Below are 12,764 nucleotides of genomic sequence, written 5' to 3'. Positions count from 1 at the left end.
CCTCCCTGTGAGGGGATTTGTGTCCTAATGAGAAGAGGAAGAGACTGGCGTGCTCACTGTCTTCCCTCTCTCTGTCTCTGTCTCTCTGTCTCTGTCCCTGCCCTGTGGGGAGGGCCCTCCTGGGAACTGAGTACGCTGGCCCCTTGATCTTGGCCTTGGTGGACTGCAGGATGGTGAGGGAAATATCTGTTGGCTTGTAGCGCCTTCCTCTTCCACCTGTTTGTCTAATGCGCCACACCTGCTGCTCAAATAGGGCAAAGTCAGTACCTCTCTCCATACAGCGTTGTGCACAGTTGTACCTAACACCGGAGTTCTTCCTTCCAGCGCTAACTCCCTCCAAGACAGCCCTTGTTTTTATTATTATTATTATTATTATTTATTTATTTAGACAGGCAGAGCTAGACAGTGAGAGAGAGAGACAGAGAGAAAGGTCTTCCTTTCCCTTGGTTCACTCCCCCCAAATGGCTGCTACAGCCAGCGTGCTGTGCCCATCCGAAGCTAGGAGCCAGGTGCTTCCTCCTGGTCTCCCATGCAGGTGCGAGGCCCAAGCACTTGGGCCATCCTCCACTGCACTCCCTGGCCACAGCAGAGGGCTGGCCTGGAAGAGGGGCAACCGGGACAGAATCCGGCACCCCGACCGGGACTAGAACCCGGGGTGCCGGTGCCACCGGCGGAGGATTAGCCTAGTGAGCAGTGGTGCTGGCCGACAGCCCTTGTTAACAGGGTGAGCTGTATTCTTCTAGACCTGTACCACCTCCCAAGGTAGCCAGCAGCCACTTGCGGTTGCTTAAATTGAAATTGGTTAAAATTAAACCCAAGTAAACCGTGAGCTCCCTAGTCACGCTAGCCACAGGTCGAGTGCTCGGTAGCCGAGGCTGTCTCGCTAACGGTGCAGACGTGGAACGTCTGTGTCGTCGCAAAGTGTTCCCTGAACAGCCCGTTCCAGAAGAATTCTGCTCCAGCACACACACACACACAGTTGGCACAGCCTCGTGCACGCTGCGGTGCAGTTTGTGTTTTCCACCTAACAGAGAAGCTGTTAGTCTAGAGTGATGGGCGTGCAACGCCATGCCAGAGAAACTCAGAGCAGAAGGCCTGAGCAGACGCAGGGCTGCGGGACATCACGGCTGCTGGAACTCCTGACTGGACAGGTAATTGCAACATAGCTGAACGCTCCTTGCGGCTTTAATAAATGAATTATTTTTGGAACCAGCCCATCCAGCTTTGGTCCATTAAGAGAGATGCACTTGGGCTTAACCCAGGGTGCTCAGCCTGCAAAGTCACACCCACGTGGTCCCTCTCATTGGCTCTGGAAGAATTCGGTAGCTTTTCCCATCATTCCGCTCCCTAGTCAGTGACCATTAGGCATTCGCGTGTATTTGCATTGAAATTGAATCTTAACAGTGTAATTCCTCCGTTGCACTGGCGGCCGGGTTGGCAGTGCTCGTGGCCACCGTGGCTGGTGTCTGCAGCGCTGGACTTGTGCGTGGGACCCTCTCTGCACCAGACCCTCTGTGCAGTTACCTGGCGTGTGAAATGCAGTGAGTCCCGCGCAGGTGAGGGGTAGAGGAGGTGATGAAGGTCTCCAGGATTGCATTTTAGGATTCCTGGGAGTGAGCTTGCCTTTCCCACTTGAAGCTCCAGTCCCTCTCTCTGAAGACACAAGCCCCCCCGGCTATCTGTTGAGGGCTTGTGTTCCACTGTAAGTTAATTGCAGGCAAGAAACTTGTTGCCAGGGCCTGTGTCATGGTTCAGTGGGTTAAACTGCCACCTGCAACAGTGACTTCCTATGTGGGCACTGGTTCGAGTCCCAACTGCTCTGCTTCCCATCTAGCTCCCTGCCTAGGAAAGCAATAGAAGGTGGCCCAAGTGCCTGGGCCCCTGTCACCCATGTGAGAGACCCAGATGGAGTTCCAGGCTCCTGGTTTTGGCCCGGCCCTGGTCATTGCAGCCATTTGGGTAGTGAACCAGCAGATGGAGGATCTCTCTCTCTCTCTCTCTCTCTCTCTTATGTATTGGCAGATGAAATCTCTTTGACTCTCTGTCTTTGTAACTTTTTCATATATAGACAAACATATCCTTTTTAAAAAAAATTGCTGCTGATAACTTTGGGATTAAAATATTTGAAAGTAATAATTGATGATAGAGATGCATGGTTAAGTAACATCAATCTATACAGTAAATGTCACTTTCAACTTAGACTGGGAGATCTTAGTAACCATTACAGCAAGTGCTGACAAAAAAAATTACTTTTAAGCTTTTAGAAATGGCAAAAGAATAGAGTATTGGAAACACATCCTTGTGTGCAAAGCAGGGTGTGCTTATGGCACCGTGTGTGTTAGGAGACCCGTCGTCCAGAAAGGCTCACAGACGGCTGTGAGGACTGTCTGCCCGGGAAGGGAGGCTGTGGGAGAGGAGGGTGGGCCAAAGACAGGTGGGCTTTCCCACCATATGCGCTTTCCTTTATGTACCCGTGCTTGCCTTACTTAGTTTTAAGAAGCCAGCCCATCCAGTGATGAAAAAGTGAAGCGGAGCTTCCAGTGTGCAGAGTGCAGTGTCCATGGTTAGGAAGGAGAGGTCGCTCGGGGCAGAAGGAACCACAGCCATGCGGGGAACAGAGGCTGACTTGCTGCGGCCGTCACACCGGCACCTGCCGCCGGCACACCGTGTCGTGTAGGCTGGCTGTTATGGAGCGGCCCACCTTCTTAAGATGGTTTTTAATGCATTTAGGGGGAAGAAAATCTTAATATAGAGCCCCCCCCCCCAAGTTCTAGAACACAGCTTAGAACTTGCTGATCTAAACTCTTAGAAAGAATGAGAACAGACATCTGGGGTTGACAAGACATTTTGCTGGGCCTGGGGCACCCTGCTTCGGCTCATCTTTGCGGCAAATGACTCCTGGTATTAATTGGGCTTAAGTTGAATAGCAGTGTGCGGCGGCTCCGTCAGCATCCCCCACCCACGTGCAAGGCCCACGTGCGCTGACTGTGGACGCAAGAGTCCATGCTGCCCTTTCCCTCCCCCGTCCTTGGCTCGCAGCCTCCGGCGGTGTGGGAGAGATGGGAGTGGCCCGCAGAGCAGGAGTGTGGCCGGGAGCTGAGGGGTGTGGGGGAGAGCCGCCTTCTCCTCCCTCTGGACTGCACACAGCAGCTCCAGGAGCCACGGCCTGAAAGTGGGGTGCCCTTCGTTTCTGAAAACCGAACCCTGTAATGGGCACAGTTCAGGGAAGAAAACACGGGGGCAAATTGTCAGTGTGTAAAGGAAATCCTGTTTGTTGTAGAACTTAAAAGTAGAGTTTCCCAAAGGTAATGTCAAATTTCACAATATTGATTCCTAATTGTAAATAATTATTTTTTATGTATCTGAAAGGCAGAAAGCGAGGGAGAAATGGAGAGAAACCTCCCATCTCCTCGTTCAGTTCAGTCCCCAAATGCCCGCAACAGAACAGGCTGGGCCAACTGTAGCCACCACCTGCTGCCTCCCCAGGTATGCGTCGGCAGGAAGTTGGGATTGCAAATTCACGGAGCCAGGAATTGAATCCAAATACTCCGATATGGCAGTACCGATACTGCCGCACCAAAGGCGTGCAGTATTTAACCACCAGCAGTGCGTGGATATGTAGCTATTTGGAACGAATGCCAGCCGTATATAACTATGTGGCTATGCCATTGTGTCCAGGCTGTTACTCCTCCTGAAGCTGCAGCCACCCAAGACAGGAGATGCTGTTGCTGAGAGGCTGCTGGCTGTCCCCCACAATCCGTACCCCCTCTTTTTACATAGTAACCCGAGCCCTACTTCACAGTGAGGGTGGTTGGCCACATCGCAGCTGTGTGACCACATCCTGGTTAAAAGTGAAGAGGTAAGTCGTCGTCGCGTAGAGCCATCCAAGACTCTTCCTTAAGGGACAGGTGTGTCCCCTCCCTGCCCTTTCTTTTTGTCTTCTTCTCATTCTGCTGTCTGCCCGTGAAGCCACGTTGCCCATGGCTGCTCATCCTGGGGAAATAAAGCAACTGTTCATGACCCAGCTGCCATGGCTTTGGGTTTCCTGCCGCTGTCAGCCCAACCTGTTTCTAAGTAACGTAGGTTCCGGTCTGCCAGGCAGGGGCAGCTCCGTCTTAATGCAAAGTCTTTAATCCCGTGAGCTAGGTGTTTCTGTTCTCGCATAACGGATTAGGGGATCGAGGCTGGAAAACACTGAGTGACTTGCCCAAGGGGTTCCCCAACATAGCCTGCGTAGGAACCCACGGCTGGCCCCTGGACCTCCCATCTGCAGAAGCGTCACGCTCGCTGTAGTCCTGGCTGCGAAGTGTTAAGAAGGGCACGTGGCTCTGGGTTTTGTAACATCCACCTTTTGGCAGAGCCCCAGTTTTGTGGATTAAATTAAAAAAAAAAAAAAAAGACGTTGGGTTTTTCAGAGAATTCATTTGTGGCTTTCTGAAAGTGACAAACATGTTAACTGTATTTCAGTCGACAGTTTTTATCAGAAAAACTCTGCTTTTAATTTCAAGGAAACTGGTGCTGTGCCTCTGTTTTCCAGTGTTTGCTGAACTGTCGTTTATGGCTTAGGGTGTTTCCATAAGAGAGTGGCATGCCGAGGGACTCGGGGGTTCGTTTTCTTTGGTTCTGGCCACTTGGGAGAAAACTTTGAGGACTTTTGGAATTTTTTAGAATTCTCCTTTCTACATGAAAACCACGGAACGTTGCCCATATCCCGTCGTCAACATTGTGGAAGTTAAGGCGGCCGCGGAGTAGAGGTTCAGTTATTTTGGATTGTCACACGGGGGCAGCCTCTGCAGCTGGCATTTCTGCAAGATGTAGACACAGAACCGAGAGCCGAAATGGCCGCGTGCTGTGCCGCTCGGCCCGGGAGTTGGAGGGTGGGGCGGAGGCCGGCAGCCGATGCCAAGGGGGACCGGTGGGGCCTGGCAGAGCTGCTGAGCGTGGGCCAGTCATTGGCAGCAGCACCTGTGGGGTCGCGATCGGCAGCCAAGGCCTCCTGTGCTAGTGCCCCGAGTGACCCTTCAAGTCCGTTCCTGTCTGTCCACTTCATCTCAGCACAGCAAGCTCCAGGCACCTGCACCTGCAGGCTTGGCCATGCGAGAAAGGACTCGGTGGCAGGTAAGTTGGGGAAGTGCTGTGTTCTGGTATTTCTGGAGAGGCACACAGCACACGTAGTACTTTGAAGTCTCAGATGCCGAGAAATCTGTTTAACCTAGTTTCTGAAACTCCCTTATAAATGGAAATTGAATCTTTTTTTTTTTTTAATTTACCAACATGTGGAATGACTTCATGAATCTTCTAATGAGCCATCAGCATTGGCCTTGAAAATGGCTATTTGAGGAAGAAGGCAAGATTTGGATCTGATAGCATTGGGCTAAGAAAGGCGTTCCAGTTGCTCTGATCTGTCAGTGTGCATTCTCCAAATTTCAGCGTGCTTTGCCTGTGTGTATTTCGCAGAAGCAACTGTGGAAAGACCCTTTTGGGGTCCTGTACTTCTGCCTCCTCATTTGCTGGTTGCAGAAACCAAGAATCAGAAAGGTTAAGTCTTAGCTGAGGCTACTGGGGGCCGAGGGCCCTGGGTGAGTGTTTCATCCGAAACCATTCATAATGGAATTCACATGAGTGAGTTCCTTACTTTCAAAACCTAACCTCCTGGTTGGGCTGGAGCCTGCTGCAGAATCCTCAGTGTGATGTTTGATTTCCTGCTGAGGTTTGGGGTGAGTCAGATGAGCACCCGGGTGCGAGTGCGGGTGGCGCTGAGCCGGGATGTAGGCCAGCACTGTCCCGAGAAGTCACTCTGTCTCTTTAGCTGAGAATGACCTAAAAGAAGCTCCTGCTACAGGAGGAGGCAAAAAGGGAGGCCCTCGGAGTGCTGCTGCCAGGCAGCTGGGACTATGGCTGCAGCCGCGGCTCGCACCCTGGCCACCGGCCTGAGCCCTCGGGCCTTCTCAGCGGCCAGAAGCGATGCTCGGCTGTCTTTGTGACGTTCAGGGTGTTGAAGGATTCACTTTGGAACTGTTTACAAAACCCACTGCACCGACTCCGTTTGAATCCAAGTTATCTTGCTTTGGTTTGGATTTGACTTCTCTCCCGGTGAAGTTCGTAGACCCTTGCTCATGGGTTGGTAAATGAAGTGGGCGCATCTTACTGTCTTGAGAGGTTCTTTTGCCATCTTATTCATTATCTGACATGTCATAATTGGTACGGTTGCATCGCACATATTTTTCTTCTTTGTTTGTGAAATACCACCTGGTTTCTAATGGAATGACACTATCGGTCATGACCAGAGCTGTCAGTTTGCGTGTTTGAAGTTGCTGCATTTTGGGGCGATGATGTTACATCTGACCTCAAAATTCAAGGATTTTAGGTTTTTCCCCCGATGGCCTGGAGGAAGGTAAAACAATGAAGTTGTAGCATTATCCTGTGAACTATTTTTTCCCAAAGATTTATTGATTTGAAAGGCACAGTTACAGAGAGAAAGAGAAAAAGAGAACAGAGATAGAGATCGTCTTCCATCCACTGGTTCACTCCCCAAATGGCTGCAATGGCCAGGGCTGGGCTAGGCTGAAGCCAGGAGCTTCATGCAGGTCTCCCACATGAGTGCAGAGGCACCAGCACTCCAGCTGTCCTCCACTGCTTTCCCAGGCATATCAACGGGGGACTGGGTCGGAAGTGGAGCAGCCGGGACTTGATCCAGCACTCATATAGGATGCTGACGTCACAGGCCATGGCTGAACCCGCTCTGAGGCCGTCCTGTTGCTGCTGTTAGGTAAGGAAAATTCCTATGGTGACAAACCCTAAACCCAGTTTCCAAAGTCTCGTCCCGGTTGCAGCCTCTCATCTCCCCTGGGCTTAGAAAGAGGAACTTTGTCTCAGCCACCTGCTAACAGAAGTCAGCGTCTCTCGAATCTCATGAACCAAACATGCGAAAGATGATGGAAGACATCTTACTTTTTTTTAAAATTTATTTGCCAGGTAGAGTTATAGACAGTGAGAGAGAGACAGAGAGAAAGATCTTCCTTCTGTTGGTTCACTCCCCAAATGGCCGCTAAGGCCAGCGCTGCACTGATCCGAAGCCAGGAGCCAGGCGCTTCCTCCTGGTCTCCCGTGCGGGTGCAGGGCCCAAGCACTTGGGCCATCCTCCACTGCACTCCCTGGCCACAGCAGAGAGCTGGACTGGAAGAGGAGCAACCAGGACAGAATCCGGCGCCCCAACTGGGACTAGAACCCAGCGCCCATATGGGATGCCGGTGCCGCAGGAGGAAGATTAACCTACTGCGCCACGGCGCCGGCCCCGCATCGTACTTTCTAAAGCAGGGATGTCCCCCTGTCCCCAGTGGCTCCAGACCTGAGGGTTTGAACCAGTGGTATCCCACATACACGGCAGCTTTGTTTTGAGCCAGAGATCGTCTCTGTCACTCATGTCACTGATGTGATCCTTGAAAATGTAGCTTGTTAGAGAAAAAACTCAGCTTTTTTTTTTTTTAATTCAGTAAGTAATTGTGAATGAAGTTTGAGGATTTTATAATTTGGGGAAAAGGTTTTTTGTTGTTGTTTTTTTTCCTTGTGACTATTAAAATTCATTGCTGGTGGACAGGAGCCGGGGAGGGAGAAGTCCCCAGCGCCGAGTCCCTCTGTGCCTTTGCTGTACCTGACAGGCTGCATCCCGCTGTGCCGAGTCAGCTGTCTGAGGCACCCTTGAACACCAGGTGTGGTGAAGGCACCCTGTGTGTGTGCATTGCTCTCCTCTCTCCTGATCTTCAAGACAACCTGGCAGGCAGCTGTCAGGAACCTCCCTTCCGCAGACTGGGTGACTGGGACTCCGAGGCGGAGGATCGAACAGGTGATGGCAGGGACACCAAGTGGCCGGCCCGTGTGGGGGCGCCACGGAAGCATCCTGCCCCTAGCTGCAGGGTTCTCAGCCCGGGTGGGAGGAGGCAGCACGGCCAGAGGTGGTTCTTAGGATCCCTAATGAAAAGGCGGAGGCAAAGGCAAATGGCCCGAGCTGAGCTGACTGCTGTGTGCAGGGCAGCGCTGCAAGTGGACACGCGGGGGCAAGGCCAGACCGCAGCCAGGGTTGGAATTCCGTCTGGATTCCAGTACGGGAAGCCGTTCTGGGAGTGCCCCGGGACTGCCGCTCCGCGGGAGGGTCCGATTCCAGCACACCTGACCACCTGCCTTTCGGCACGCCCACCGTTCACCCTGCAGAAACTCTGGACCTGACCTCCTGCCTTTCGGCACGCCCACCGTTCACCCTGCAGAAACTCTGGACCTGACCTCCTGCCTTTCGGCACGCCCACCGTTCACCCTGCAGAAACTCTGGAACAGGTGCGGAAGGGGACCCATGCAGGCTCGCACCATCACGGAGCTTTTGGGGATGCAGAGAATAAGGAGCAAAAGTATGAAGACCTACAGAGAATACGTAGTCTCTGCTTTTATAGCCGATGAAGCCAAGATGCGCGGTTGCTGGTGATCGGACTGGCAGTAAGAATAACTCTTCCATCTGCCGATCAAGCCCCGTCCCTGCCCCACCACGTGCCCTGCCCTAGGGAGGGTGAGCTCGTCTGGGATGGCTGCTTTTGTTAGAGGAGTCTGGTGCTTTAAAGTGTGCCTTCAGAGCACAGCGGGTGCACAGGTGGCCAGGCCCCAAATGCAGTTTTTCAAAACAAATCATTGAAAACAGGAAATTTCTGTAGGTTTAGTGCCATGGGAACCCGCAGGCCCCCCCCCCCCCCCAAGTAGTCTGCCCTGGCTGTAAAACCACAGTGATGGCTGATGACGGCGGGGACGACGACACCGGGGACTTGTCCTGGTGTGTGAGCCGCCCATTGGGTGCTGTGGTATCCAGATAGTTCCTACGTGCCCGGAAATGCCGGATACTGAAAATAGGCTTGTGGAGAGAAAGCACCTGTCAAGATGAAATCGCTGAGCTCAAGTGGGAGCGTGGGTGCATTTGATAAGGAAATGGGGTGTGTGTGTGTGTGTGTGTGTGTGTGTGTCGGGGACCAGAATCAAGGGAAAACAAGAAAACCAGTGCATCACAGTTAACTGCAGGCTGGTATGCAAGCACTCTGTCCTCGGCGCTGAGATTTCTCACATGGGATTTCCTTCGCAGCCACGGCGCTCTGACTTCCTGCAAGCGGCCGTGCCTTCTTGTAGCACAGAACGAGCAACGGCTGTGTCGTGTGGCTGTGTGGCCGCAGTGATTAGTGACGTCCACCGTCCTGTTGGTAGATAACAAAGGAGCAGACCAATCAGGGGCACTGTGTGTTTTATTTTATTTTATTTTATTTTTTTTGGTCTTCTTTTTTATGAACTTACATTTTTTGCCTTAAAAAGCAGCACAAATTCGTTATAAAAGATCATTGTTTTGTTTTCCATATATGACCTGACCCACTCCAGGTCTGCCTGAAATTTAGATGACTGCTTAGTTCACTCTGCCTGAATCAGCCAAAATATATCAGTAGGGTGATATTTCTTTCCCTGTAATCCTACTGCATGCCTAAAATTATTTCAAGTGTAATGCTTTCTGAAATTGGCGCGTGAGGTAAGTGGCCTCTGGAGTTTGATTTCTAATAATTTTTAAGACTTGAAGTACACAAAAGTAAACCTGAAATTTACTCCACTTATTTTCAGAGTAAAAGATTCCAAGGCATAGGCTCAGACCACGCTCCTCGGGGAAGTGGCTCTCGGCTCTCTCCGCCGTTGCTCCGCTTTGCCAGCAGAGGGCGTCTTCCTGTTTCCCGTCTCTTTTGGGAAGGCTCTGCCTTTTGTATTTCTTTGTGCCCCCCCCATCTGCGCCCGCCCCTTCCCCCTCGGCAAACATTTGTCATCAGCGTGGAGGCTGTTACAAAAAAAGTCTCACTGTGACATGTTGTCTTTTCAAAAGGACAAGCCGGGAAGGAGGAAGCAGGTTTTCATTGCTCAAGGCGTATTGTAGCACAGCTGGCTGTTTTCTCTCTTGCATTTGCTAGAGGAGCAGTTGCTGTCCTTGCAAAGGCGACCTGCACCTTATTGTCCTGATAAGTTTGCCTATATATTTTTATTTATACTTTTTTTGCATATAGAGCGCTCCCCTTTTAGGTGAAGTGGCGCCTTTTCTTAACTTTACCTTTCTACAAAATATAAGGTATTTTCTAAAGAAAAACCCTTCGATGTACAGATAAATAGGTCAGAATAGATTTGTGCTTACTGTGGGGGAGTAAAACTAAGATGTGGATGAGTCGTTTTGACTGTATAGTAGCGTAAGGAATTGTGGTCGCAGAGTGCCTATAGCATTATGAAAGATTGTTAATGATTCCATCAGCACATCCCGTGTAAGTGGCAGTGTGTTTGAGCTAATTAGATATTCTAAGAATTGCTGTAAGCCATTTTCCTGTGCTCTCCTTTTTCAGCCAATAAATATTTATTGTTTCCAGTATGAATGTTGCATAAAAAACAAGTGCATGAAACTGGGTTTGTTGTTGAGGATGCAGATCTTACTGGAACTGGGTTAGCCCACCTCCCCTCCCCGCCTTAGGAGGAATTCCAGGCTGAGCCTGTGCCAAGCTGATCTCCAATGTGGTGCTCATTCCCTCTCGACTTTACTTGTTCAAACCCAGCCTGGAACTCGGTGGCACCTGCTCCCCAGACGAGTGACCTTGTGGTCCTCTGAATGTCCTTGGCGTTTATGTACACCTCTTTTCTTGGACTTGTCACTTTCTGCTGTGTCGGATAGTTACTTAGAGATGTTCCCAACAGGTCCCAGCAGGGTACCTTGCGTAGAAATGCTTGTGACATATTGAATGGCCATGAAATTTAATAAGTGCGTTGCTCTTAAGTCATCTAGGCCTGGGTTTGAAACTCAGCTCTGCTGTTTCTTAGCTATGTGTTTCTGACCAGCACTTAACCTCTTTAAATTGCAATTTTCTCATCTGAGAAATGAGGATGAAAATGATTGTGTGATATACTTGGTGAAGGTAAAAAGCAACTTTTTTTAAAAGATTAATTTATTTACTTGAATGTTAGAGTTAGAGAGAGAGAGAGAGAGAGAGAGAGGAGAGGAGAGGAGAGGAGAGGAGAGGAGAGGAGAGGAGAGGCAGAGAGAGAGAGGTCTTCCATCTGCTAGTTCACTCCCCAGTTGGCTGCAACGGCCGGACCTGCGCCGATCCGAAGCCAGGAGCCAGGAGCTTCTTCCTGGTCTCCCATTTGGGTGTAGGGTCCCAAGGACCTGGGCCATCTTCCACTGCTTTCCCAGGCCATAGCAGAGAGCTGGATCGGAAGTGGAACAACTGGGACTCAGACTGGCCCCCAAATGGGATGCCGGCACTGCAGGCGGCGTCTTTACCAGCTATGCCACAGGGCTGGCCCCAACTGTGTTACTAACACACAATGCCTGGGACCTAGTACGTGCTCAGCAAATCCTGGTGTATATCCACATGCCCTCCTAGTGCACACACATACCTACACATCCACATAGACATGCGCACACGCACAAGGCAAGAGCCTGGGCTCTAGAAGAAAGACAAAACCGGTGCCAGTCCTGGGCTTGTGCGGCTTGAAGAAGAGTTCCCAGCTGGTCGTTTACTAGGGCTGGGAGCCAGGAACTCAATCCGGGTCGGCCATGTGTGGCAGGGACCCAACTACTTGAGCCATCACCTGCCTCCCTGGTTCTGCATTAGCGGGAAGCTGGAATCAGAAACCAGAGCCAAGAGTCAGGGTCCTAGCTGGCATCTTCAGTGGCTGGGTCAAACATCCACCCCAGAAGACTATTTTAGAAGATTTGTTCAGGGGCCTCTGCTGGAGCGCGGCAGATTAAGCCACTGCCTGCATCGCCGACATCACATCGTAGGTTGCTTCAATAAATCAGGAAGCACCTGTGTTTCCTCAGGCCTGGCAGCCCCATTTCAGCCGTAAACCAGAGTCAGGAACAAGGGTTTAGTGGGATGGCGTCTGGCAGGTTAAATTGCTCGTCCACTCAGTGATCAGCTGAGTGTGACTTGGTGTATGAAGACTTCCGTTTACTTTTAAGTCTGTGACACTAGGCGAATGACACCCGTTTCACTGGCCAACATAGATTCATTTTTTAAAAGATTTTTTAAAAATTTATTTGACAGTGAGAGGGACAGAAAGAAAGATCTTCCATCCGCTGGTCCACTCCCCAAATGGCTGCAACGGCTGGAGCTGCACTGATCCGAAGCCAGTATCCAGGAACTGCTTCTGGGTCTCTCACATGGGTTCAGGGGCTCAAGGACTTGGGCCATCTTCCATTGCTTTCCCAGGCCATAGCAGAGAGCTGTATTGGAAGTGGAGCAGGCAGGACTTGAACCGGCACTCATATGGGATGCCAGCACTGCAGGCAGCGGTTTTACCTGCTGTGCCACAGCGCTGCCTCCCCCCCACCCCCAGATTCTTAACCTGAAGTCCACGCATGGTCTTCCACGTATGTAAGCGGTGTGTTTCTGGCACTTTCAGTGTTTGTTGGCTGCTCAGAGAGGTCTAGACACTCCTTTCCATCCAAATTAAGATCTCGGCCTTCGAAGTCCTAAATCCAATAGGAGATGATAGATAGAAAGTGTTCTCGTAGTGTGGTAAGCCAACAGCGTTCAGGTCGGTCATAACCATTCTGCACTCAGACCATCTGATTCGTTTTCAGTTCTGCAGCTCCCTGATTGACACATCTCTATTTTGAAGTGTTGTCCTTCCTCCCTTCTGTCTCCCCCTTCCAGAGAGAATAGAAACCTGAATGCCACTTCCTAGGCTTCAGTAATGATCAAACCTTTAGT

The 12,764-nt window shown here is 51.0% G+C and overlaps 1 long non-coding RNA gene across 2 annotated transcripts; it reads left to right on the top strand.

Moving 5' to 3' along the window:
• Window positions 1-4,396: 4,396 nt before the first annotated feature.
• On the top strand, window positions 4,397-12,273 carry LOC149127590 (uncharacterized). Of its 2 annotated transcripts, XR_016231064.1 has the most exons (4): window positions 4,397-5,118; window positions 6,646-6,769; window positions 7,659-7,843; window positions 8,209-12,273. It is a non-coding gene; the product is annotated as an uncharacterized LOC149127590 (long non-coding RNA). The 2 variants fall into 2 exon arrangements; XR_016231063.1 differs by having other exon boundaries at window positions 7,659-9,224.
• The last annotated feature ends 491 nt before the right edge of the window (window positions 12,274-12,764 follow it).

The sequence above is a fragment of the Oryctolagus cuniculus genome, chromosome 3 (assembly GCF_051225735.1).
Source record: "Oryctolagus cuniculus isolate XC-2025 breed Fujian yellow rabbit chromosome 3, ASM5122573v1, whole genome shotgun sequence".
Taxonomy (NCBI): domain Eukaryota; kingdom Metazoa; phylum Chordata; class Mammalia; order Lagomorpha; family Leporidae; genus Oryctolagus; species Oryctolagus cuniculus.
This window is presented reverse-complemented; position numbering and strand designations above follow the sequence as displayed.